The sequence below is a fragment of the Leucopleurus acutus genome, assembly GCF_964270905.1.
Source record: "Leucopleurus acutus genome assembly, chromosome: 16".
NCBI lineage: Eukaryota > Metazoa > Chordata > Mammalia > Artiodactyla > Delphinidae > Leucopleurus > Leucopleurus acutus.
The window spans coordinates 69,511,943-69,536,315 of NC_139158.1; the positions used below are offsets into that span (position 1 = coordinate 69,511,943).

At 43.0% G+C, this 24,373-nt stretch overlaps 1 protein-coding gene across 1 annotated transcript in view; it reads right to left on the reverse strand.

Moving 5' to 3' along the window:
- CHD6 (chromodomain helicase DNA binding protein 6) overlaps nt 1–13,186 on the reverse strand; it is a 211,663-nt gene extending 198,477 nt beyond the window's left edge. The window contains exon 1 of the mRNA XM_082857422.1: nt 13,111–13,186. The gene's annotated coding sequence lies outside the window, so the exon portion shown is untranslated. The remainder of the gene's footprint in view (nt 1–13,110) is intronic.
- Nucleotides 13,187–24,373: the final 11,187 nt, after the last annotated feature.

A 24,373-nucleotide genomic window follows, 5' to 3' on the forward strand; every position in this document is an offset into this window, starting at 1 on the left:
TCCTAGGGTTCTGTCCGTCCGTTTTTTTTGTTTTGTTTTACTTAAAAAAATTTTTTTTCTTAATAATTTTTATTTTAATAACTTTATTTTATTTTATCCTCTTTCTTTCTATTTTTTTCTCCCTTTTATTCTGAGCCGTGTGGATGAAAGGCTCTTGGTGCTCCAGCCAGGAGTCAGTGCTGTGCCTCTGAGGTGGGAGAGCCAATTTCAGGACACTGGTCCACAAGAGACCTCCCAGCTCCATGTAATATCAAACGGCGAAAATCTCCCAGAGATTTCCATCTCAACGCCAAGACCCAGCTTCACTCAACGACCAGCAAGCTACAGTGCTAGACACCCTATGCCAAACAACTAGCAAGACAGGAACACAGCCCCATCCATTAGCAGAGAGGCTGCCTAAAATCATAATAAGGCCACAGACACCCCAAAACACACCACCGGACGTGGACCTGCCCACCAGAAAGACAAGATCCAGCTTCATCCACCAGAACACAGGCACTAGTCCCCTCCAACAGGAAGCCTACACAACCCACTGAACCAACCTTAGCCACTGGGGACAGACACCAAAAACAACAGGAACTACGAACCTGCAGCCTGCAAAAAGGAGACCCTAAACACAATAAGATAAGCAAAATGAGAAGACAGAAAAACACACAGCAGATGAAGGAGCAAGATAAAAATCCACCAGACCTAACAAATGAAGAGGAAAGAGACAGTCTATCTGAAAAAGAATTCAGAATAATGATAGTAAAGATAATCCAAAATCTTGGAAACAGAGAAAATGCAAGAAACATTTAACAAAAACCTAGAAGAACTAAAGAGGAAACAAGCAATGATGAACAACACAATAAATGAAATTAAAAATACTCTAGAAGGGATCAAGAGCAGAATAACTGAGGCAGAAGAACGGATAAGTGACCTGGAAGATAAAATAGTGGAAATAACTACTGCAGAGCAGAATAAAGAAAAAAGAATGAAAAGAACTGAGGACAGGGCTTCCCTGGTGGTGCAGTGGTTGAGAGTCCACCTGCCGATGCAGGGGACACGGGTTCGTGCCCCGGTCCGGGAAGATCCCACATGCCGCAGAGCGGCTGGGCCCGTGAGCCATGGCCGCTGAGCCTGCACGTCCGGAGCCTGTGCTCCACAACGGGAGAGGCCACAACAGTGAGAGGCCCGCGTACCACAAAAAAAAAAAAACACAACAACAACTAAAAATAGAACTACCATACTACCCAGCAATCCCACTACTGGGCATATACCCTGAGAAAACCATAATTCAAAAAGTCATGTACCAAAATGTTCACTGCAGCTCTATTTACAATAGCCAGGACATGTAAGCTACCTAAGTGTCCATCATCGGATGAATGGATAAAGAAGATGTGGCACATATATACAATGGAATATTACTCAGCCATAAAAGGAAACGAAATTGAGATATTTGTAGTGAGGTGGATGGACCTAGAGTCTGTCATACAGAGTGAAGTCAGTCAGAAAGAGAAAAACAAATACCGTATGCTAACACATATATATGGAATCTAAGAAAAAAAAAAGGTCATGAAGAACCTAGGGGTAAGACAGGAATAAAGACACAGACCTACTAGAGAATGGACTTGAGGACACGGGGAAGGGGAAGGGTAAGCTGTGACAAAGCAAGAGAGAGGCATGGACATATATACACTAACAACGTAAAATAGATAGCTAGTGGGAAGCAGCCGCATAGCACAGGGAGATCAGCTCAGTGGTTTGTGACCACCTAGAGGGGTAGGATAGGGAGGGTGGGAAGGGAGGGAGACGCAAGAGGGAAGAGATATGGGAACATATGTATACATATGTATATGTATAACTGATTTACTTTGTTATAAAGCAGAAACTAACACACCATTGTAAAGCAATTATATTCCAATAAAGATGTTAAAAAAAAAAAAAGCTCAGTGGTTTAAAGCATGGGTTTGCTTACAACATGTAACTACTGCAGATTTTTTTCAGGAAAAAAAAAAGGTATCTGCCTAGAAGTGTCTCACATGACCTCCAGTCAAATTTCAGTATCCAAAGCAAGTCACAGAGCCATGCTCAACTTCAAGGAAATGGAGAAGTGCAATCCCACCATGTACGCAAAAGAAAGAAGAATATCGACGCACATCCCTAACCACCACCACACCACGAAAGAAGCTCAGACGACACGTGGCACACAGTAAGCACCCAATGACTGGTAGCTGCTGTTATTATTATCATGACTACTGAGGGCTCTGGGAAAAACTTATTCTAATAACCCTAAGGCATAAAGCTGAATGAACATGCAGATGTGAAAACAGCCTCTCATGCACGTTATTTGCAATAAAGCAAAGGTGAATTTATAAGTATCTCACCATGATATGATGGAGGGACATGCCAAAAAGTTTCTAGTAAGCAAAAAGTAGCAAACAAGAGTTACCAAAATAGTACCACTTATTCTGACTCCTTTAAGACATGTAAAATTTCAGTGACAATATATTTTATTTTGGAGAATATATGAAAAAATTATGCAGCCTTTCACAAATTCACTTCTAATCTCAGAGCACTGCTTCCCCTACTCTCCCTGTAAGTTCTTAAGTGAAATCCTCCTGTGTGGGTTTTTAGGACCCTAAGCATCAGAGTTAGGGAAAGAGTCTTATTTAGTGAAATGAGAGTTGAATTCTAATCCTAACTTGACCATAAACCAGTTCTATGACCTATCAAAATTTTTGACTAGGACACAACTAGTTACTCTGTTCCATCATCCATAAGATGACAATATTGACTAGATGGCCTCTGAAATCCCTTCCAACTCTACTCTTCTGCAATCCTGAGAAACCAAAAAGAAACTCTGGTTTAGCAGAATCTAGTTAAGATGCTGAATCATGTAAGACTTGACAACACTTAAATCTTAAACTAGAAGTAACTGCCACAACCACAGCTATGATGGTAGCAACAGAGCTTAGTTCAAGAGTGAACAACGGAAGAAAAGTCAGGAGCACCCGGCGAGAGCCCTGATAGCATGAAATGTTGCAGGGAGAGCAGATAAGGGTGGACAGAGCATGACTATATGTGTAAATAAGGAGTCTGGTATTTGAGCATGGTTTATGAAATCAGTCTTTTAGTAACATCTCATACCACATTCCAGCCGTAGCTCTGCAAATCAGTGAAGGTGACAGGAACAAACCTGAAGCAAAGAGCCTCCAAAACTTCAAGACTTGGGATCTGTCAACTACCAGATCTCAATTCCAACAGGCTGGGTTTTCCAATTCCTTAAGACGCCAAAGCAGTAGTCCAAATATGTGCCTAGGGATCAAGAACTTGAAATCCTTCGGAGAAAGTCAAACAAAAGAGCTCAAAGCTGCATGTTACAAAATGTTAAGCTCTCCCAATCAGTGATACTTGTGTCTCAGTTAAACAGTAGCCCCTGCCCATACAACCTACCATATACATTAACTCACTCTGAGAGTATAAGACTGTCCCCTACAACAGAATTTAAGGGAAAACAGTGCTGCTTTTTAATGAACACCAATGGAAAACAATACAACATTAATTCATGCCATAAACAAGAGACACTGCTGCATCAGTAATTTGCTCTTCCTGCAGCCCTATTTATGATCTTTAAGAAGCCTTCTGATCCTAACATCTGTGAGTGTATAAAGCATATGGGAACCCTCCTCACTGTCTCTCATGCTTCAAGAGTCACTGCTAAAAGACTAAAAATCTCCTGCTTGAAAACTTAAAACCTGGCAAACAAATTTAATAAAATTACAATATGTTTAGAAAGCTCCATTGTATTATGTCTAGACAGCATTCTAAAAAGCTGTAATTCTACATGTGGATCTTCATTTACTTCTATAGCCATACTTCCTTCCACTTGTCAATCACAAAATAATTTACAGTTCTACAATGAATATTAATCAATATATTAGAATCACTGCTATTCTTGATTTTAATGAGTTTAAAATCTGAAGTACAAGTAGATGGGGCTGGAGGCAGGGAAGCATATACAGCCCTGAATGAGTAAAAGAAATCCTTTCTTTTAACAAATCAATTTTTAAGTATATTGGAAGAGGACAGAGGATAAGGCTCAATCCTTCAAGGGAGCTTTGATGAATATTATTAAAAAAAAAGATTATACCTTTATAAACTGAAAAACCAACCTCTAAGGAAGCTGGTAAACCAAAAGTACTTTACATAGGAAAAATCTCCATTAACTAGTCTTAAAGTAATGAGAACCCTCAATAACCAGCGTTTTATATTGAGAATTAAGTATTACACTTAAAAGCTGCCTGTGTTAAATCTTTATATGAAAGAAAAAAGCTTCAGCAGTCATGCTGAAGGACATGCATGTTAGTCACAGCCATGAAGGGTCACAAGGCCTCGCTGGAACAGCTACCTTGGTATTTGCAACACCTTACAGGACACAGATCCAAATTTATTTTCTGGTCCTATTATTTTCTTAACATCAAATCAACTTTTAGATAAAAATAAATAGGTAAGCACAAATGGAAAAAATAGTGCTGAACTTTATTATATGATTTGTTTAGTCTCATTTTAGCCTAAAGGACAGTCTTGTCCCATATTGTATTTTCCTTTCTAAGTGAAAAGAAAAAAAATGTCCACTATTTTCCCCAAAAAGCGGGGGGTGGGTGGGTGGCAGGGGTGTTAAAGGGTCTAGAGTTGTGCTGTCAAATGCCAGAGCCACTAGCCGTATGTGGCTATTTAAACTTAAATTCACGGATATTAAATAAAAATTTAAATTCTGTTCCTCATACTAGCTACCTTTTAGGAGCTTCAAAAGCCACATGTGACTCGAAGTCCTGCATAGATATAGGACATGTTACATCGTAGTACAGAGTTCTACTGGACAATGATGATCTAGAACAATGTTTCTCAAATTTAAAGGTACACAAAGTCATCAGGATAGTTTGTTATAACACATACTACTGGGTCTCCACCCCGGGTAGTTTATTTCGGTTGTCTGGAACGGAGCCTAAAACCTGCATTTCTAACAAGCTCCAAGATGATACTGATACTGCCTATCATCTTGAGTAGTACTCTCTATGGTAAAGGACTAGCTTTTGTTTTTTCCTAATCCACCACTGACCAATACTTTTATAAAATACTAGAAAAGTTAATTATCAGGAAAAAATACTTTAAACAAGGACTATACCATAAACTTATACTCTTTAAATTATCAGATTCAACAGACAAATCGTTTTTCTAAAAAATGTAGTAAAAGCAGCTAAATACCTTCTCTCAAGTTCTGAACTTACCTCATCACAGACAGGTAACAAACAGTTCACAGACCTGCAGTGTGAGTAGCCCTTAGATCTAGAAGAACTTTTTTTTTACGATTATCTTTTTGGAGCTGATCATTAATGATCTCTTTCATATCCTCTACCATTTCCTCAAGGTATTTTTACAACTCCAGGCAAAAATGTTATTTCTATTAAGCAGAAACCTCCCCCCTGCCCAGTCCCTTAAAACAATAATATACAGGGTCTGCTCAAAGAAACAACCTGACAGGTCATCATTTATGTGATCCAAATCTGTCACATGGTCAACAAAGATGATGGCTTGACTTTTTCATGCTAACCCAAGGTTGAATTTAGACTGCTAACACTGCAAAAGTTGGTAAGCCAAGATACACAATGAACATTAATAGAGTCTCTGCGTTAAATCACAGAAAATTTCTTTCGGTAAATAAAGTCAACGATCTGGACCTACCTTTCCAGACACAATCCTTAAAAGGATTTCTTATGAATACTGATGATTTCCCCAAACCCAAAATGAACAGTCCAGGTACGTTTCTTTACTCTTGTATACTTAGGGAAGGAACACATCAAACAGAATCCCCTTTTAGGACTCAATGCCCTTCAGCAAACTACCTAAAGCTTAGGTGTTTTCCTCAATCCATATACCAAACCAAATAAACTGATTTTTCTTCTACTCAACTTCTGGTCTGGCCCAACAGATGGACTTCTATGAGAAAATCTCCAGGATAACTTCAGGTCGGGCACTTGCTAGAGACTACTCTTAAGAATTTTCTTATTGCTCTATAATTTTGTTTTACCAGTTTGTTTGACTATTACTTAAATAAATTATAAAATAAGGCTCTGAGAACTTTAATATGTGATCCTTTTTCCTATAGTAATATCTGGTTTAACAGAACTTCACATATATGCATGTTCTGTATAAAATAAGGTTACATGGCTCAACTAGACATTATTTTAAGAAAAATACCACTTAAAATTAACAACATTAACAGGAAAGTTACAAGGTATATATCTCATATAACATCTGAGGAATATAAAAATGGGGGGAGATTTTTTTTAAATGTACCGTTTTAACCATTTTTTAAAATAAATTTATTTATTTTTGGCTGCGTTGGGTCCTCGCTGCTGCACAGCGGGCCCTCCCCAGCTGTGGCGAGTGGGGTCCACTCCTCATTCCGGTGGTGAGGCGTGGGCTTCTCATTGCAGTGGCCTCTCCTGCTGCGGAGCACGGGCGCGCGGGCTTCAGTAGCTGTGGCTCACAGGCTCCAGAGCACAGGCTCAGACCCGCGTCCCCAGCACTGGCAGGCGGATTCCCAACTACTGTGCCACCAGGGAAGCCCCATCTTTTTAACTGTTCTGCTTACAGTGTCAGAAAGAAAACCCTTTTCCTCCTAACATATCGAATGAAGCACTAACAGAATGAGTAAGAAGTAGAATCCAAAGCAAGATAACATCAGGAGCTTCTGCCACGGCCACCCCCTCCAGTCCCATCTGCAGAGGCAGATGGCTGGGATCGAGAGGCCCAGGACCCTCTAACACTGTCTTGTCACCTGCTCCAACCTTCACTCTATCAGGCTGCATGGGCAAAGGCATGGAACAGCTTCCCATGTATAACAATAAGGTAGGGAAGAATTTGGGGGTAACCCTTGCCCGGATGTCACCCTGAAGGATGCAGAAGGACTTCCCCAAGCCTAGGACAACTGATCCAGACTGAGACTGCAGGAACTGCTAAAGGGCAAAAAAGATCCAAAGAAGTCAGCCTCTGGGCAAAAAACTTTTGCTCAAACAAAACAACTGTTTTGTAAGGACCTAAATCAATGACCCTTAATATTATTTTTGCATGCAGGTGGGAAGAGATGGGGGAGAGGAGAAGGTGGGAGCGGGTGGGGGGGCGGACCACAAATCCCTTTAAGAATCATAAGAAACGATGGATTGGCTTCCCATAAACATGCACACACAAACAATATTTTGCATACTATTTTGGGCAGTTCACAGATGAGCTAAAGACTCCCTTTGTGTCCATGAATCCCAAGATAAAAAGCATCAACCTAAATAGGTAGGAACCAAAGGTCAGTGCTACAATAGCTAGACCTTCATTTAACCTGAAGCTTGACCTTTTACAGAAAGACAATTTTGGAATTTAAAAATATAGGTATTCCAAAAATAAAATGCCTTGATCACATAGCTGTACAAGAAAATCCAAAATATATTAAAAATTTTACTGATAATATATTTGATCCATAAAATTAGATCAGTGAAAACTCCCTACAAGAATCTTTAATAGAGGAGTAAAAAAGCAGACAAACAGAAATCTCCCTTGGGAATTCCCTGGTGGTCCAGTTGTTAAGACTCCACTGCTTCTACTGCAGGGGGCATGGGTTCAATTCCTGGTGGGGAACTAGGCACCAGCATGCCGCCCCACCAAAAAAAAAAAAAAAAAGAGGGAGAAAAAGAAATCTCCCTTTACTCTTTCACAAAATTCAAACATGCACCCATCACTTTGTAAGTGTTTGGATTCATGTCCTGAAGTTATCTTAAAATTCTGCTTCCCAATTTTCCTGAAATTTTCAAACACTGTCTCAGTATGTTGTTCTTCTGAAAATAGCTAGTGGATAAAAGCACCATGGAAGTCTACTGAAAAATCAGGTTTTTTTCTTTGCTAAAAATTGTTAAGTCCTTCATTATTACTATAAAGGAAAAGGTTCATCAATTTTTAAAAACTCCTCAAAATATGAGCTATTTATGTCATATATTATCAAAGATCCTAACAGTCTCGATGGCAAATGACACAAAGAATAAAAGTAGGAGAATGTAAGGAATCACTATTACAAACTAGAAAAACCAACTAATACAGGTACCACAAGCAAAACTAAACATTTTTCTCTGGATTTTATGCAAATAATCTGGTTCAGAAATTGGAAAAGAGGTGGATATTTTAAAGTAACTCCGGTTTACTACCTTCAAGACTTTTATGGAAGTAACAGAATTTCTCATGAGCCTCCACAAAAGCCTCCACAAAATGAACTAAAGAGAAGAACATTTTGGCAAGGAAAAACTGACTGCATTCTCTCTCTGCACTTCATGGTTATTACTGTACTAGGCTAACTGTGAACTCCTAAGTGCCCTAGAAAGACCTCTCCTACACCATGGAGACAAGGGGGGGCCGGGTGCCCTCACTGTATTCCAACTTGCCTCTTCAGTGACAAATTCTCGAAATGGAGAAGTAAAAATGGACGGGTGTACAGAACTCACGCAAAGTGTGCTAGTTAATCTAGTACCATACCACGAAAGCATGACAGCACACCCCAGCTTTTTAAGAAACCTTTAGAGAGTGCTGGTGGTGAAAAGAATATGTGCTTTGGATCAAGATGATGTGGGTTCAAATTCTGACTCTAACCTGAACCAGCTCTGTGGCCTTGAACAAGTTACTTCATTTCTTTGAGCTGCAGACCATGGAGCTCATGGAGTGGCTAAGAAAACGGGGATATTTTTTCTCATCTCTGTAGTCCCAGCACCTGGCTAAGTGCTGGACACAGACCAGGTATTCATTCATTCAATGCTAGTTTTTTTGCTTCCCTCACAAGTGTGTTATATTCTACTGCAAACAAAAATGTTCTCTAGGGAACAGATATCTAAGCTCTAGCTATTTTCTATGTATTTCGAAGAGTTTTCAATATAGTAATAACCTGGTACGGGGGAATGCAGGCAGTCCCGTGGAATCCACTGTAGCTTTTCACCTGAATTAGACTAAAGCTTTGTATGAAGGATGGAAGTATAAAGAGAAATACTAAATAATTTTTAAAAATAAAACGATTTCGGGGGAGAGGGATAAATTAGGAGTTTGGGAATAACAGACACACACTACTATATATAAAATAAACAAGGACCTACTGCATAGCACATGGAACAATATTCAATATCTTGTAATAACCTATAATGAATAAGAATCTGAAATATATGTATATATAACTGAATAATTTTGCTGTACACCTGAAACTAACATATCATAGCAAATCAACTATACTTCAATTAAAAGAAAATTTTCAAGAAACTCACTAATGGAGGTATGTTTTCTCTTAAAGGTAGCTGTTATCAGTTATTACCCAAAATTTTATTTATTTATTTTTTCATCCTGCTGGCACCTGAGCTTATGTACATGAAATAAAATGGTATTGTTGGACAACTTAAAAAAAATTATTTCAGGGCTTCCCTGGTGGCACAGTGGTTGAGAGTCCGACTGCCGATGCAGGGGACACGGGTTCACCCCCTGGTCCGGGAAGATCCCACATGCTGCGGAGCGGCTGGGCCCGTGAGCCATGGCCGCTGGCCGCTGAGCCTGCGCGTCCGGAGCCTGTGCTCCGCAACGGGAGAGGCCACAACAGTGAGAGGCCCGCGTACCGCAAAAAAAAAAAAAAAAAAAAAAAAAAAAAAATTCAAACCTTGCTATACTGGAGGGACAGAGAATAGGGTGAGAACATACTCTCCTCAGTTGATTTAGATACTGTCATTGTCATATACCAAAGATATTTATGCAGGTAGAATCCTTAAATCCTAAAACCGGTTCCAAAGGGTTCAGAACATGAATCCATGTGTGATCCACTTGGTTATTACAAAGTCTTCCCATGAAAGCTGAAAAACATAGGCACCTGCAGTGAGAATCAAGCCTGAGATTGTGGAACCCTTTTTCCTCGTGGTTTAACCACAAACTCTGCTTGGGGCATTTTCCTGACCCCTAGGGCAGCATTTAGGAGAACTGGAAGAAAAGCTGGTGAGGTCAGGGAAGGCCAAGGTCAAGAAGGGGGGACGGTGGTCACAGGGCTGGATGAGGAAGGGGGGGCGGTCGTCACAGGGCTGGATGAGGGGCAGACAGGGCTGGGGGCTCAGAAGGAAGAGGAGGAGGTGGCCAGAGCTCTGATTCTGAGGAGTTTAAGCTGCACTCTTCCCCCACTGGTCACCACGTGGCTGCCTCTGGGGACAGTAACTTGGGAGGCAGCATTTGTGGTGATGTCCCATCAGCACCTCACACACAGCACGTCCTTCTGCCGGCCCTGCTCCTCTCCAGGGCCCCCCAAGCCAGGACACCCCCAGTCTGCCCATTTCTCCCCACTGCGGCCCCTCCCGTCCAGGCCACCAACATCTTGCCCGACCACTGGTCACTCTCCCTCGGCTCCCTCCTGCCCTCTGGCCACCATAGTCCACCCCTCCCCAGCAGCCAAGGGATCTTTCTAGAAAGCCAGTTGGACAAGCCCTTCCTTGCTTGGCCTCTGCAGCACTCTGAATGAAGTCCCGGCCTCTTATCACATCTCCAGCTGCTCTCTGGCTCCACCCTCTCGACACCCGCCCTGCCCTGCCCCCGCTGGCCTCAGAGTCTCTGCCCCAAGCCATACATCCATCCAAGAAAACTGAAAAACGTCTTCGAAACTTCTCTAAATCAGAGATCCCCAAGACACAGTAGCCCGAGGGCCTGTTGTTTCTGATAGATTTTCTGTAATATAATAGCAAAACTCACAAATGAGATGTAGTTTCTAAAGAGATAAGCTTCTGCTTCAGATTTTCTTTGGTATTTGAAATAGTTATGAGAAAAGTAAATCAATAAATACAAAAAACGAACTGCCAAAGGATTTTCCAGAAATGTAGTAACGTCACTTGTGGCCTCCCACTTCACTTTCAACTGGCCGTTCAATTTCTCCCGTGATTTGCCTGAAGTAATATACTGATGAGTTCAGAGAACTTCGGACTATACTAATAATAAATTATAAAAATATTTAGAAAGCTATAAAACATTAAAAAGTTGTGGGGAAAGTGATCATATTCCAAGACTTTGCAGTGCTATAACAGAAGAGCTAATGTAAAAAGCAAAAATATAAATGCAGTGTAAAAGATGAGACTCCAGGCAGACTGTAATACTGCGATGAGACACAGCTAATTTCACAACAGATCTAGATTTACTTTGCCCATGGCCACACTACAGCAAGAACAGTATCATAGTCTGGTTACTATATGGGAGAGTCCAAAGTTAGCAAAAAAAAGGGCAGGGTGGGGATTGTAAAGGTTAGCTTTTAATAGTCCATTAATCAAGAAAAAAGCTTAAATAATTCATCTAGGAAATCTGCCCTGGGACAGAAAAGATGTCCAAAATTAACCTTTTTACAACTCCACATTTTCCCAGGCCTTTTGTTACAGTCATGCATTGCTTATATGAAACCACCTGTTCTGGTTGGCATTAAACCCTTTTACTTGACATTTCACGCCTAATCATTTTATCACACATGGATCTCAAACCTTCTCTCTATTCCCAGAGAGCCACAAAGTTTAGAAAAACTATCTCCCTGAGGTTGCCAACCTGATCTTCCAATTTGGAATACCAACAGATTCTCCTGTGCCATGCACAGTCGATGGGTACAAATCCCCAGTAAGAAAGATAGCTCATAATTAGCCCTGAGAACACAACACTGTGGCCCTTGTCTGGACTCTTCTAGGGGTCACAAGCATATCCCCTTAAAGTACGTCGAAATTTGGAGCCTACCGGGATGGTATTCCTATGAGCCATTTGCGAAACAATAGTCGAATCTCAGGCAATACTGCAGACACTCTAAAAATTGTAAAAAATGTTAAATGGGTATTTTCTCCGTTCACGGATCTGCTACACCAGAAATGAGCAGTGTGGAGAATAACGTGCACACACAGTCCCAAAGATGCCTGGAGACGCCAAGGATTCACTAGAAACCTTGGCCGGACTACTAATGGTCCATAAACCCTAATTTGGAGATCACGGGCCTACAGGTTCAAAATTGAATTATACTGCCTTATTAGATCACACACTACCGAAACCACAGTCACATCAATCATAACTGGAACTAGGAACACTTTAGGTACACAAATATGAGTCTGCTTATGCATTTTTAATTGGATCAAATAAAACAAGCTGCAAACAAACTCAAATTTCAATTATCTCACTAGTGAGGGGATTTCCTAACAGCATCTTTTTAAAAACCAAGTAGCTGCCAACCCTCTACACATCTGACAGGCATATCTCTGGAAATTTGGGAACAGACTCCGTTACTTCTCAACAGCGAAGGAAATAAATACCCTGAAGGGGACAGATTCCGTTTTTGTTTTTGTTTTTTAAAGCTCAAACATGCAATCTAATAATGCACAGAACTTGGCTGCGGGGTTGCTGGACATCTCCAGGGTTCCAATTCTCGGGGCGAGTGCGCGCTAGTGCGTAAGAAGGGGGCGGAGGGGGTGCGCGCTCGGAGGACGCGCCGGGGCCCCCGCCCCCTCCCGGAGCAGCAGCCTGGCACCAGCCCACCCTCCTCCACCCCTGCAAAGAGACGCAGGACGCCAATAGAGCAACTTCTCCGCGGGGGCGGCGGCGCGAATAGCGGTCACCCCCGCCCCGCCGCTGCACGGCCGGGGGTCTCTCCTCGGCCGGGCCCCGGGGAGGCGGGAGGGAAGGGGGAGCCCTCCGCACGCCCCGCCCCCGCACGCCTGGCCCGGGGCCGGGGGCTGCCCGGACCCCCAACCCTCCGCGCGGCCCGCAGCGGCGCACTCCCAAGGACGGCCGCCTGGCCTGAGCGCGAGGCGGAGCGGAGCGCGGCGGAGGCCGGCCCCTCGCTTCAGGCCTCAGGCCGTCGCCTGCCCTCCGCCAGGCCGCCCGCCGCCGGCCCCGCTCGGACCCCGGCCCGGCCGGGCCTCGGCACCGCCGCATCCCCTCATCCTGGCTTCATTCATAGGGGCACCGCAGCCCGGCCGGCGGTGCGGGGTCGGGGACCCGCGGACAAGACCGACCCGCCAAGGCCGGGGAGGAAAATAAAAAGTTAAGAGAAGAACTTACCTAAAATGGCTCCTGCAGCAGCCAAAATACAAACAGCTATTATTTGGTGAAGTTTAGCTCAGACACCCTGCAAGGACACCCTAACCCGTCTCGGGCCCGCCTTCCCTGCCATGCCATTGGGCTTCGCCGGCCCAAAACACAGAGTCATTGGTCAGCTTGGCTGCCGCTCAGACAGAAGCCCATTTCAAGCTTGCTTGCAGGGGCGAGTGATGGGCTCGCTCCATTGTGCTCGTATTTGCATGGATGTGATAGCGGCGCTGATTGGCCGGCGCCGGGGCCGCCCCGCCCCCTGCCTCGCGCCCCCCGCCTTAGAGACGCCGCTGCGCGCGGCCCCGCCCCCCGGGACAGAGCGGCGGGGCCACGGGGGCGGGGCGGGGCCGGGGTCCTGCGGGCCGAGGGGGCGGGGCGGGGTCCTGCAGCCGCAGACAGCGGGCAGGGGGCGGGGACCTGGAGCACGCGCGCGCGGAGCGGGGCGGGGGTTCAGCCAGCAGGTGGAGGTCTCTTAGGTAGCGGGATAGCCATATGGAACACCCTGGGCTGGCGTCTCCGGGGCTGGGAGAGGTTGTGACTGGGGTGCCGCGACAGAGAGATTCCGCTGGGGCCGAGGTCCTGTTGGTCAGGAAAAGAAGATTCCGAGAAGCCAGGCGAAGAGCCAAGGAGCCCGAGCTCTGTCTCCAGCCGCATCCCTGCCGCTCCTCCTGGCTCCCGGGCACTCCTGGCACACGGGCTTCTTCCCAAGGACCCCCCGCACACCCGGGGAGTTTTTAGCCCCGGCGGTCTTGCGGCGCCTTGGATATACCTCCGTAAAATCAGGTGTCGAGCTATGGTGTGTTTATGTTCAGGCCTGTCTCCCTCACCATCCTTGTAGCATCCTCAAGGACAGGGCCCAGCATATGGCAGTGATTCAACTAATTTTTTAATATTCTTTAATTCGTTCGTTAGTAGCAAATTTTTGAATGCCCACTAAATGCCAGGCATTGATCTAAGACAGGAGATACAGCGGTCAATAAGACAAAGACCTTGCTGTCGTGGAATGGACCTGCTAAGGAGAAAGAAAGACAATAAACAAATACAGGGGGAGAGGTAGTGATAAATGTTATAAAGAAAATAGATGCAGGCAGAAAGGAATGGGGAGTTGGGCCTGTCTGGCTGAATACTCTGTATGGCATCCATTACTGCCCCCCTCCCAGATGTGGCAGTCACCTCACCACCTTACCCCCTGCTTGCCTCCATCACAGGTGTTTCCTTAACACCCACAAAAAATAAAATGGTTGGCTTCTGACTGTGGAGGCTCATTTTACCTTAATTAAAGTAGGAATGATCTGAGTCCTGATGATTCCAAGAGCTGTTTGTCTGATACTTTTAAGATGAACATGGTTTGACTTTGTCAGAGGTAGCTGTAATGATTTAGCAGAGCCTTACTGCACCCCCAGAGAGAGGATATTTTTAGTGTCTTTGAAACCCCAGCATTCCTATGATTTTCATCCCATGGCCCTAACTCTCTTCCGAGGACCACTTCTTCCCTTCTCGGCAGACACCAGAGATTTCTCCAGTTTGAAAAATACAAAGATAGCAGCCCCCGCCCCCTGCCACCTGTCTACTTCACCTGTGCACATTTCTTTCATTTGACTCAAGACTGGCCAGGATGTATCACGGTCCTTCCCTCCTCCCTCCTCTTTCTTCCTTCCTTACACAAATATTTATTAAGCACCACCTATGTTCCAGGTATTGTTCTAGATATTAAACAAGGCAGACGACATCTCTGACCTCAGGGAGCTTATAGTCTAGCTGAGGACAAGGCAGAGTTTGACACATGGATCCTGAAGAACTCCAGTCCTGCCGAGCTGCTGGTGAGTGAGTATGCAGAGAGCTGCTTGTCCCCGCTGACTCTCCCAATGCAGAGCGGACTTGCTCTCCTGAACCAGCGGCTGCAGGGGCTGAAGCAGGACCAGACGGCTGGTAGCTACAGCCTCTTCAGTCTGACACCAGGATCAAGGGTCTAAAACTGCTCATGGGACTTGGGTTTGTGAACATTAGCTTCTGGAAAGGGGCTGGGAGCAGAGTTATATCAGAGGCAGACTTGGTGAGTCCAACATGGGAGTCGAGTGGCCCTCCGTTCACACAATCAAATCCTGTGCCCACAAAAGATGACATAGCACAAATGAGGTGGGGGAGGAATGGGACTCCAGGCAGAGGGAGGAGAGTGTGCATGCCAAAGCATAAAAGCAAGGACACTGTTGTGAGGTGTGGGAGGGGGAGAGGGGAGGGAGGTAGATTTGTCAGTAATTCCTGTTCTTAAACTTGAGAAAAGTCAGTAGCACATAAGAAATTAAACACACACAAAGACACAAATGTTATATCACTAAACAAGAAATCAATAGGAATGCATGATTGATTCACAAATGAATGGTACAGGTACAAGCAAAGGAAAGATTTGGTAGCTATACTCAGGAGAGGTAGCAGGCTTGACCTTCAAAGAGTCAAGTCTGTAGAACCGACCAAGGTTAGTGGAATCTGACCCTTAAAACACTTCCGCAGTATCCAGGGGCTAGAGGGGAAACACAAACAGCTAAGTGTCTTTTAGCTGTACCCATCCATGGGGACGTATTAGCCTGGGTTCTCCACAATGCAGAGGCTGATTCTGTAGGGCAGGAGTGAGAGGCAAAAGGAGTAAGGTAGGGGACTTTCTCCTTCTGCCAGTCCAGTGGGTAAGACTCTGTGCTCCCAATGCAGGAGCCTGGGTTTGATCCCTGGTCAGGGAACTAGATGCCACATGCTGCAACTAAAAAGAGCCCCATGCCACAACAAAGATCTCATACATGGCAACTAAGATCCCACGTGCCACAACTAAGACCTGGCGCAGCCAAATAAATAAATTTTTTTTTTTTTAAAGGAGTAAAGTAGGGAAGAGGGAAGAGCCATTACCAGGATGATTATTCATGTGGCCTCCACTAAGTGTGGCTGATTGCTCCCACTCAAGGGATTATCCTCTGAGAAGCCACATAAAATGAGTCTCAGTACAGCCTGTGGGAGAGGGAAGGGAAGGAAATTTATCCACCAGCTCATCTTGACTGAATTCTTATTCATTCCAGTTTTTCACGCATAGGTGCCAAGTGGGGTTCTGTGGTGTCCCAAACTTCAGTGTTAAGGAGTGTGCAGCAGGGCCATAGGGCAAAGGATTATCAGGATGCAGCTTTGTGGAACTGGAGCCCATGCAGAGCTGGATGTCACAGCAGCGGCTGGGACAGAGATAGCTGACACTAAGAGGCCCTGAAGTTCTGACGTGGGGGTGACATCGGTGATGCATGACTTTCTGTACCACATAGTACATCCATGTTTACAAAGGGCCCCAGAAGAGCAATCCTTAGGTGCTCTGAAGGGGAGACATGAGAGGGCTGCCAACAGTTCTGGAACTTTGTGACAGTAACTCTAAAAACACAAGTTGCATCCTGCCTGACCATGTTCTCTCTTGCCTTCCTGCCTCTGTTCGCTTGTCTGTTTCCTCCATTTGACTGTGAGCTTCTATATTGTTCTTGTTTATATATCTCTGGCAGAGAAAAGGCTACTTTTCCCTGCCTATTTCATTTTCCTCCTAGGCTCATAGCAAAACTACATTTCTCAGTAATCAGATAGGTCCTTGTGACCGAACTCTAACGGAATCTGGACAGAAGTGACACAAATATATCCCATGTCTAAGCATCCCCTAAAACTTCCTATGTGATCCTCCAAACTCTTCTCCTATCCTCATCTGCTGGCCAGATGCAAAACTATCCAGTGAGGAATCAAGAGGCCCCAGAAAATGGCAATGGCATGAGTCTGCGTCACCAACTGACCGCATGGAGCAGAACCCGTGTGCTTCCCTGCACTGGACTGTGCTATGAGGGAGAAATAAACTGTCAAAATGTCAAGTCACTGAAATGTGAAGGTTGTTTGTTACGGTCATTAGTACACTCTGACTAATGCAGTTCTTATCTACATTCATTTGATTCTTTGTCCCTCCAGGGCAAGGACTATTTATTTGGCTTTGTAACTCAAGTACTAGTACAATGTCTGGCTACATAGTAGGAATTGCTCAAAGTATGAATGGATATGAATGAGCTGATACCTGAGCCTGGTCTAAAGCATCAAAGGCAGAATGGCAGGTAAGGTGGCAGGTGGAAAGTGTTCCACTCAGGAGACACAGCATGTGCTGCAGAGGCAGAGAGACTGGGGTGAACATATGCAATTCTCAGCAGTACAAATAGTTCATGATTTGAGAGTAAGATGGCTAGGGTGAGGCTAGAGAGAAGACAGGGGCCAGATTACAAAAGGTCTTATTCATTACATGAAGGAGTCTGAACTTTTTCCTACAAGAATCATTCAAACAGGGATGTGATACCATCAAGTTTATGTTTTAGAAAGATCTCTCTAGCAGCCTAGAAGAAGGATGGATTAGAAAGGAAGAGGTCAAGATGTGGATTTCTTTAAAGTAACATTTCCCTTTGCTCTAAATCATTCTTCTCATGAGATGCTCCACTAAAAAGAGTTTGGGGGTCAGGTTGGTTTGGACATTGTGCATACTTGGGCCCCTCTTGGAAGCTCCCATTGTTCATTAAAAACTCTGAGAAGTCCTGCAATAACGAAATCTGTTAAACTTCAACATAATATTTCTCAAAATTATTTGGCCCTTTTCATTTAATACCTATTTAAAGTAGTATTAGGATTAGATTTGCCTACATATCACATACACACAAAAGGACAAAGGGCATTAGTAACACTGAAGTTTATTTTTGTCTTGCATAAAAGAAATCTGGGAAGCAGGCAGTGCAAGGGAGGCATGGAGCTCTGTGGTATTGTCAGTAACCCAGGCTTCAGTATTTTTGCTCCACCATCATTGACTTTCATTCCCAAGGTCACTTCATGGTCCAAAGTGGCTGCTGGAACACCAGTCCCTATTTTTTTGGATGGAAAAAAGGAAAGACAGGAAAAAGTGGAGTTGAGTCATGTCCCTTAAACAGCCTTCCTGGAAATACTACACATCACTTCTGCTTACATCTCATTGGCCAGAACTCGGTCACATGGCCACACCAAGCTGCAGAGGAGGCTGGGAAATATGGTATTTAAAAAAATTTTGCTTGGCTATGTGTCAAGTTAAAAATTGAGGTTCTTGGGACTTCCCTGGTGGTCCAGTGGTTAAGACTCTGCGCTCCCAATGCAGACTGCCCAGGTTTGATCCCTGGTCAGGGAACTAGATCCCGCCTGCCGCAACTAAGATCCGGCACAGCCAAATAAATAAATAAATATTTTTAAAAATTGATGTTCTTAAGTTTCCATCAACAGATGAATGGATAAAGAAGATGTGCGCTATATATATATATATATATATATATATATATATATATATATATATATATATATATATATATATATATGATGGAATATTACTCAGTCATAAAAAAGAATGAAATATTGTCATTTGTAACAACATGGATGGACCTAGAGATTATCATGCTAAGTGAAGTCAGTCAGACAAAGACAATTATATATTACTTATATGTGTAATCTAAAAAATAATACAAATGAACTTATTTACAAAACAGAAACAGATTCACAGACATAGAAAACAAACTTATGGTTACCAAAGGGGGAAGCAGGGGAAGGGATAAATTAGGAGTACGGGACTAACAGATACACACTACTATCTATAAAATAGATAAACAGCAAGGACCTACTGTATAGCACAGGGAACTATATTCAACATCTTGTAATAACCTATAATGGAAAAGAATCTGAAAAAGTATATATATATATATATATATATATATATATATATATATATATATATATATATATCTGAATCACTTTGCTGTGCACCTGAAACTAGCACAATATTGTAAATCAACTATAATTCAATTTAAAAAAATTGAGATTCTGTCACTAAAGAGTTGAGAGACTCACTTAGCAGTCTCTGGCACAATGTCCCACAGAAATAGTATTCCCAGAACATAAGATGGGATAAAATGACTAAGTAAGGAGACTGATTTTTTTAAACATTTTTAACAGCTTTATTGAAGATAATTTGCATACCGTACCCCACACCTACTGCAAGTGTACAGTTTAATGATTTTTAGTAAATTTATACAGTGGTGCGACCTTTACCACAATCCAGTTTTAGAAAATTTCCACCTCCCCCAGGAGCTCCCTTCTTCCTGTCTGCAGTCACTCCCCACTCCCACTCCCAGGCCCAGGCAACCATTGATCTGCTTTCTTCTCTATAGTTTTGCCTTTTCTAGAAATTTCATCCTTACAGAACAGTGCAATATGCAGTCATTTGTGTCTGGCTTATTTCACTTAATGCAACATCTTTGTGGTTCATCCACGTTGTAGAATATATTATCTGTTTATTCCTTTTTATCACTGCAGAGTCCTCCATTGTATGGATAATGCTGTCTTTTTACAATACTTATCCACTCGCCAACTAATGGACATTTGGATTGTTTCCACTTTGGGGCTATTATGAATAACGGTGCTATGAACATTTACATGCAAGTCTTTGTGTGGACATATGTTTTCATTTATCTTGGGTGGATACCTAAGGAGATCGATGCTTACAATCGAACACATACGTTGAAAGGACATTCACTGATTACCTGCAACTGGCAAGCACTGTACTGGGTGCTGGGGATACAACGGTGAATAAAATGCAGCACAAATTCAGCCTTCCTGGAGCTTGCAATCTGTGAAGAAGACAGATGTTTAGTCAAATAATCGTGCAAACAAATGTAAAACATAACAGCAGTGGTAAGTGCCATAAAGGAAGGTCACTTGGTGCCATGAGAGCCTGTGCTGGAAGGATCTGCCTTGATCAAGGAGGTCAAGGAAAGCTGCCCATTAGCTGAGATCTGAAGTATACCAGGATGATCACCCCAATGAATTTTGTCCTTCAAAGTAGTATCTTATGAGGCCATACACTTATTTCCAATAATGCTGCCCTTGCAAGCAATTCTGAGCCAATTTATAAGCATGTTGGTCCCAGACCTCTTTGTCCTCAGATAAAGTCCTCATGTTTTAACCTCTCAGAATGTTTTGTTTTCTGATTAGACCGTGACGAATCCAACAAACCACATAAGAAAATCAACTGCATCCCTTTAGAGTCACTCTCACCAATTGCCAAAAATGGAATTCCCTGCTATATCATGGACCTCATCCTCCAAGAGCTGGTGGAGAGGGGTTCATGGCAGTTTGCAAAAATAAACTCAAAGAGGGACTTCCCTGGTGGTCCAGTGGCTAAGACGCCGTGTTCCCAATGCAGGGGGCCTGGGTTCGATCCCTGCTCAGGGAACTAGATCCCACATGCTGCAACTAAAAGATCATGCACGTGGCAATGAAGATCCCAGGTGCCGCAACTAAGACCCGGTGCAGCCAAATAAATAAATGTATAAATATTTTTTAAAATAAAAATAAAAAATGAACTCACAGATATCATCTGTAACAGGAGGAGAGTGGGCAGTATCAGCTCTATTCTCCCTTACAGCTCGAAATCATGTGCCTGTGAATTTGCCACTGAGAAAATGCCAGTGACCCATGGTGTGTGGAGGTAACTCCCAAAAAAGAAATAAAAAAAAATATGTATAGCCAGTGGCACTGCCCTGGCCTGCCAAAAGCACTTTCCCCAAGACAAAACTGGATAAGAATAGTTAAGCCCACAGGCTTTGGAGACAAAGAGATCTGGTTTCAATTCCAGCTCTACCGCTGGTGACCTTAGGAAAGTCACTTAACTTAGAGTTTTTTGATTTCGATAATAGGGTTGTTGTGTGGATTAAATTATTTGCACAAATTTAGCACATGGTAACTGCTGAACAAATTGTTAATTACATCCTTTCCTCTGGCCCCTATTTTCCCAAGTTCTGTGTAGATCTTCCCCCTTCTGTTGACTGGCTTTTTTTTTGCGGTGCGCGGGCCTCTCACTGTTGTGGCCTCTCCCGTCGCGGAGCACAGGCTCTGGATGCGCAGGCCCAGCGGCCACGGCCCACAGGCCCAGCCTCTCCGCGGCATGTGGGATCTTCCCGGACCGGGGCACGAACCCGTGTCCTCTGCATCGGCAGGCGGACTCTCAACCACTGCGCCACCAGGGAAGCCCCTGGCTTTTTTTGGAAACATATTAATTCAATTGATTCGACCCAAGTCCATCTCTGTCCTTCTTGCCTTTGGCCTGAGGGACCTTCTGTCTTTTCAAGTGCCTTCTGCTGATATATGACCTCCATCCCTTGTGTATTAATTGGGCTGATTTAACTCTTAAAGTGCTGTAGAGCTCTCTCACCCATGTACGGCACAACTACTATTTTGATTTTCTAAAATCTGAGTTTATATGTATAAATGACTGTGCTCACTTTCGGTAACTATGATTTATAGAAAGTCACACCTCAAATGTTCTTGGACAGGATTTTTTGAAAACACTGGTCACCCTACCCTGAAATAGCTCCATAAATCCTTCATTCTCACTCAGAAGTGTACTTTCCTGCAGCCACAGACCATTTTAGACATAAAAACTTGCTTAAGCTGAAGCTTTTTACCAAGCCTCAAGTTGCTGTGGAATTCTTTTCCTTATGTACACAATTCTGCCATCAACATTACTGACCAATTTAGAGACATGACTATCTGCAAATTGACTATTAAAAAAAAAAAGCAATGCTGTTTTCACTGTAGGAATAAAGCACTACAGTTTCTTTTTAATTAATTAATTAGTTTCCATGTTTTTGCCAGGGAAAAGTGTGGTAGCCATCCTCCAAGATGGCCCTCAATGGTCTCCACATGCTGAGATTCAAACTCTTATACTGTCCCCACCTATATGGGGTAAGACCAACTAGGAAGGGCTTGCAGTGTAAAACCTATTTGCCATCTCCAGACATTAACTTTGACAGTGACCACAATGATGTAGCCATTTCACCTGTAAAATGGGGATAACGTCGTCTAGGCAACTTATTAGGGTGCCGTCAGGGTCAAATGAGATGCATTTGGCATAAACCCAAGAATTATTATTGAGGATTTCAGGTGTAGTATTTTATACATGAGACATCAGAGTATAAACCCATTCTGTATAATTTGCATGTGTCTTAGTGATGACCAGAGGCCATATTCATAAACCAGTGTCCTCACATGGTTGAAATGTCAGTGCCTCCAAAATCTTTTGACGCAGGGCTGTAGAATCTTCCAACTGCTAAGATGTGACATCTTCCCAGACCAGACTACTGATCGGTCATAGAGAATTGCCAGGGCACTGTCCCTCTTCATGCATTTCTGAAATATTCTTTTGGATAACAGCACACTTTTCATTAAATTTTTCTTGAATGGTTTTGAAGAAGTGTAAACAACGCCCTCAAAGGACTGGCCAGTGTTGAGCTCCATGAAGTACCAGCACTTCTGCCTTCTGCTTACCCAACAAGTGAATGGCATTTGCAGGAGAAGAGCTGGGCTACCAAGACTTGCTCAGACAATTTCATTCCAATTTAAACATGTGCCCGTGATGGATTCTTGACCTTAAAACTATACAGGAATCTAGCAGTCATTTAGCCATGGTTCTCAGTGTTAGGTCTTGACATGGCCAGTTATGAAGTATATGGTAATTTGTCACTGATCCTATACAAAGGAGCACAGTCTAAATGATTTACCTTTTAAAAAAATAAATAAATGGGAGCAGATATTCTTATAATAATGTAACTCCTATTCATTTGTATTCTGATGTGCTCTCCTGAGCAACAGAGCAGGGGGTGGCATTTAGCTGAGCACTGGCAATGTCACATAGCCCATGGTGTACCTTGTCTATGGCTCAGCCTGTGGTGAGAGACCATTACCAGTTCTGACAACTATAAATCATGATGGTGTTGGTGAGGGAGTGGTGATTTTATAGTTATTGCCACTATTAATGCTTTTGCTTCAGTAGTAGATGCTTTCTCAACTTATTACTAGTATTTGTTGGGCAAAAGTCTGGGAGAAGAATAAAACTTGTTAAAAATAAAGTTAGCCATATTTTATTAGTTTTTCCTTATATAATGGCAATTTTTGAGATTTTTTGTAATTTTCAAAATGGTTTTATGACCATCACACCATAAATATTTTCACTACTATTTGTCTTAATTCCCTGGGGGAAAAAATCAACATAGATGGTGAGAAGTATAGTTTTCATCCAAACCTCCTCACTGGAAATGGAAATAAAAACAAAAATAAACAATGGGACTTAATGAAACTTAAAAGTTTTTGCACAGCAAAGGAAAACATAAAGGAGATGAAAAGACAACCCTCAGAATGGGAGAAAATATTTTCAAATGAAGCAACTGACAAAGGATTAGTCTCCAAAATTTACAAGCAGCTCATGCAGCTCAATATCAAAAAAAACCAAACAACCCATTCCAAAAACGGGCAGAAGACCTAAATAGACATTTCTCCAAAGAAGATATACAGATTGCCAACAAACACATGAAAGGATGCTCAACATCATTAATCATTAGAGAAATGCAAATCAAAACTATAATGAAGTATCACCTCACACCAGTCAGAATTGCCATCATCAAAAAATCTACAAACAATAAATCCTGGAGAGGGTGTGGAGAAAAGGGAACCCTCTTGCACTGTTGGTGGGAATGTAAATTGATACAGCCACTATGCAGAACAGTATGGAGGTTCCTTAAAAAATGAAAAATAGAACTACCATATGACCCAGCAATCCCACTACTGGGCATATACCCTGAGAAAACCATAATTCAAAAAGAGTCATGTACCAAAATGTTCATTGCAGCTCTATTTACAATGGCCAGGACATGGAAGAAACTTAAGTGTCCATCAACAGATGAATGGATAAAGAAGATGTGGCACATATATACGATGGAATATTACTCAGCCATAAAAAGAAACAAAATTGAGTTATTTGTAGTGAGATGGATGGACCTAGAGTCTGTCATACAGAGTGAAGTAAGTCAGAAAGAGAAAAACAAATACCGTATGTTAACACATATATATGGAATCTAAAAAAAAAAAAGGTTCTGAAGAACCTAGGGGTAGGACAGGAATAAAGACTCAGACGTAGAGAATGGACTTGAGGAAACGGGGAGGGGGAAAGGTAAGCTGGGACAAAGTGAGAGAGTGGCATGGACATATATACACTACCAAATGTAAAATAGGTAGCTAGTGGGAAGCAGCCGCATAGCACAGGGAGATCAGCTCAGTGCTTTGTGACCACCTAGAGGGGTGGGATAGGGAGGACGGGAGGGAGACGCAAGAGGGAGGAGAT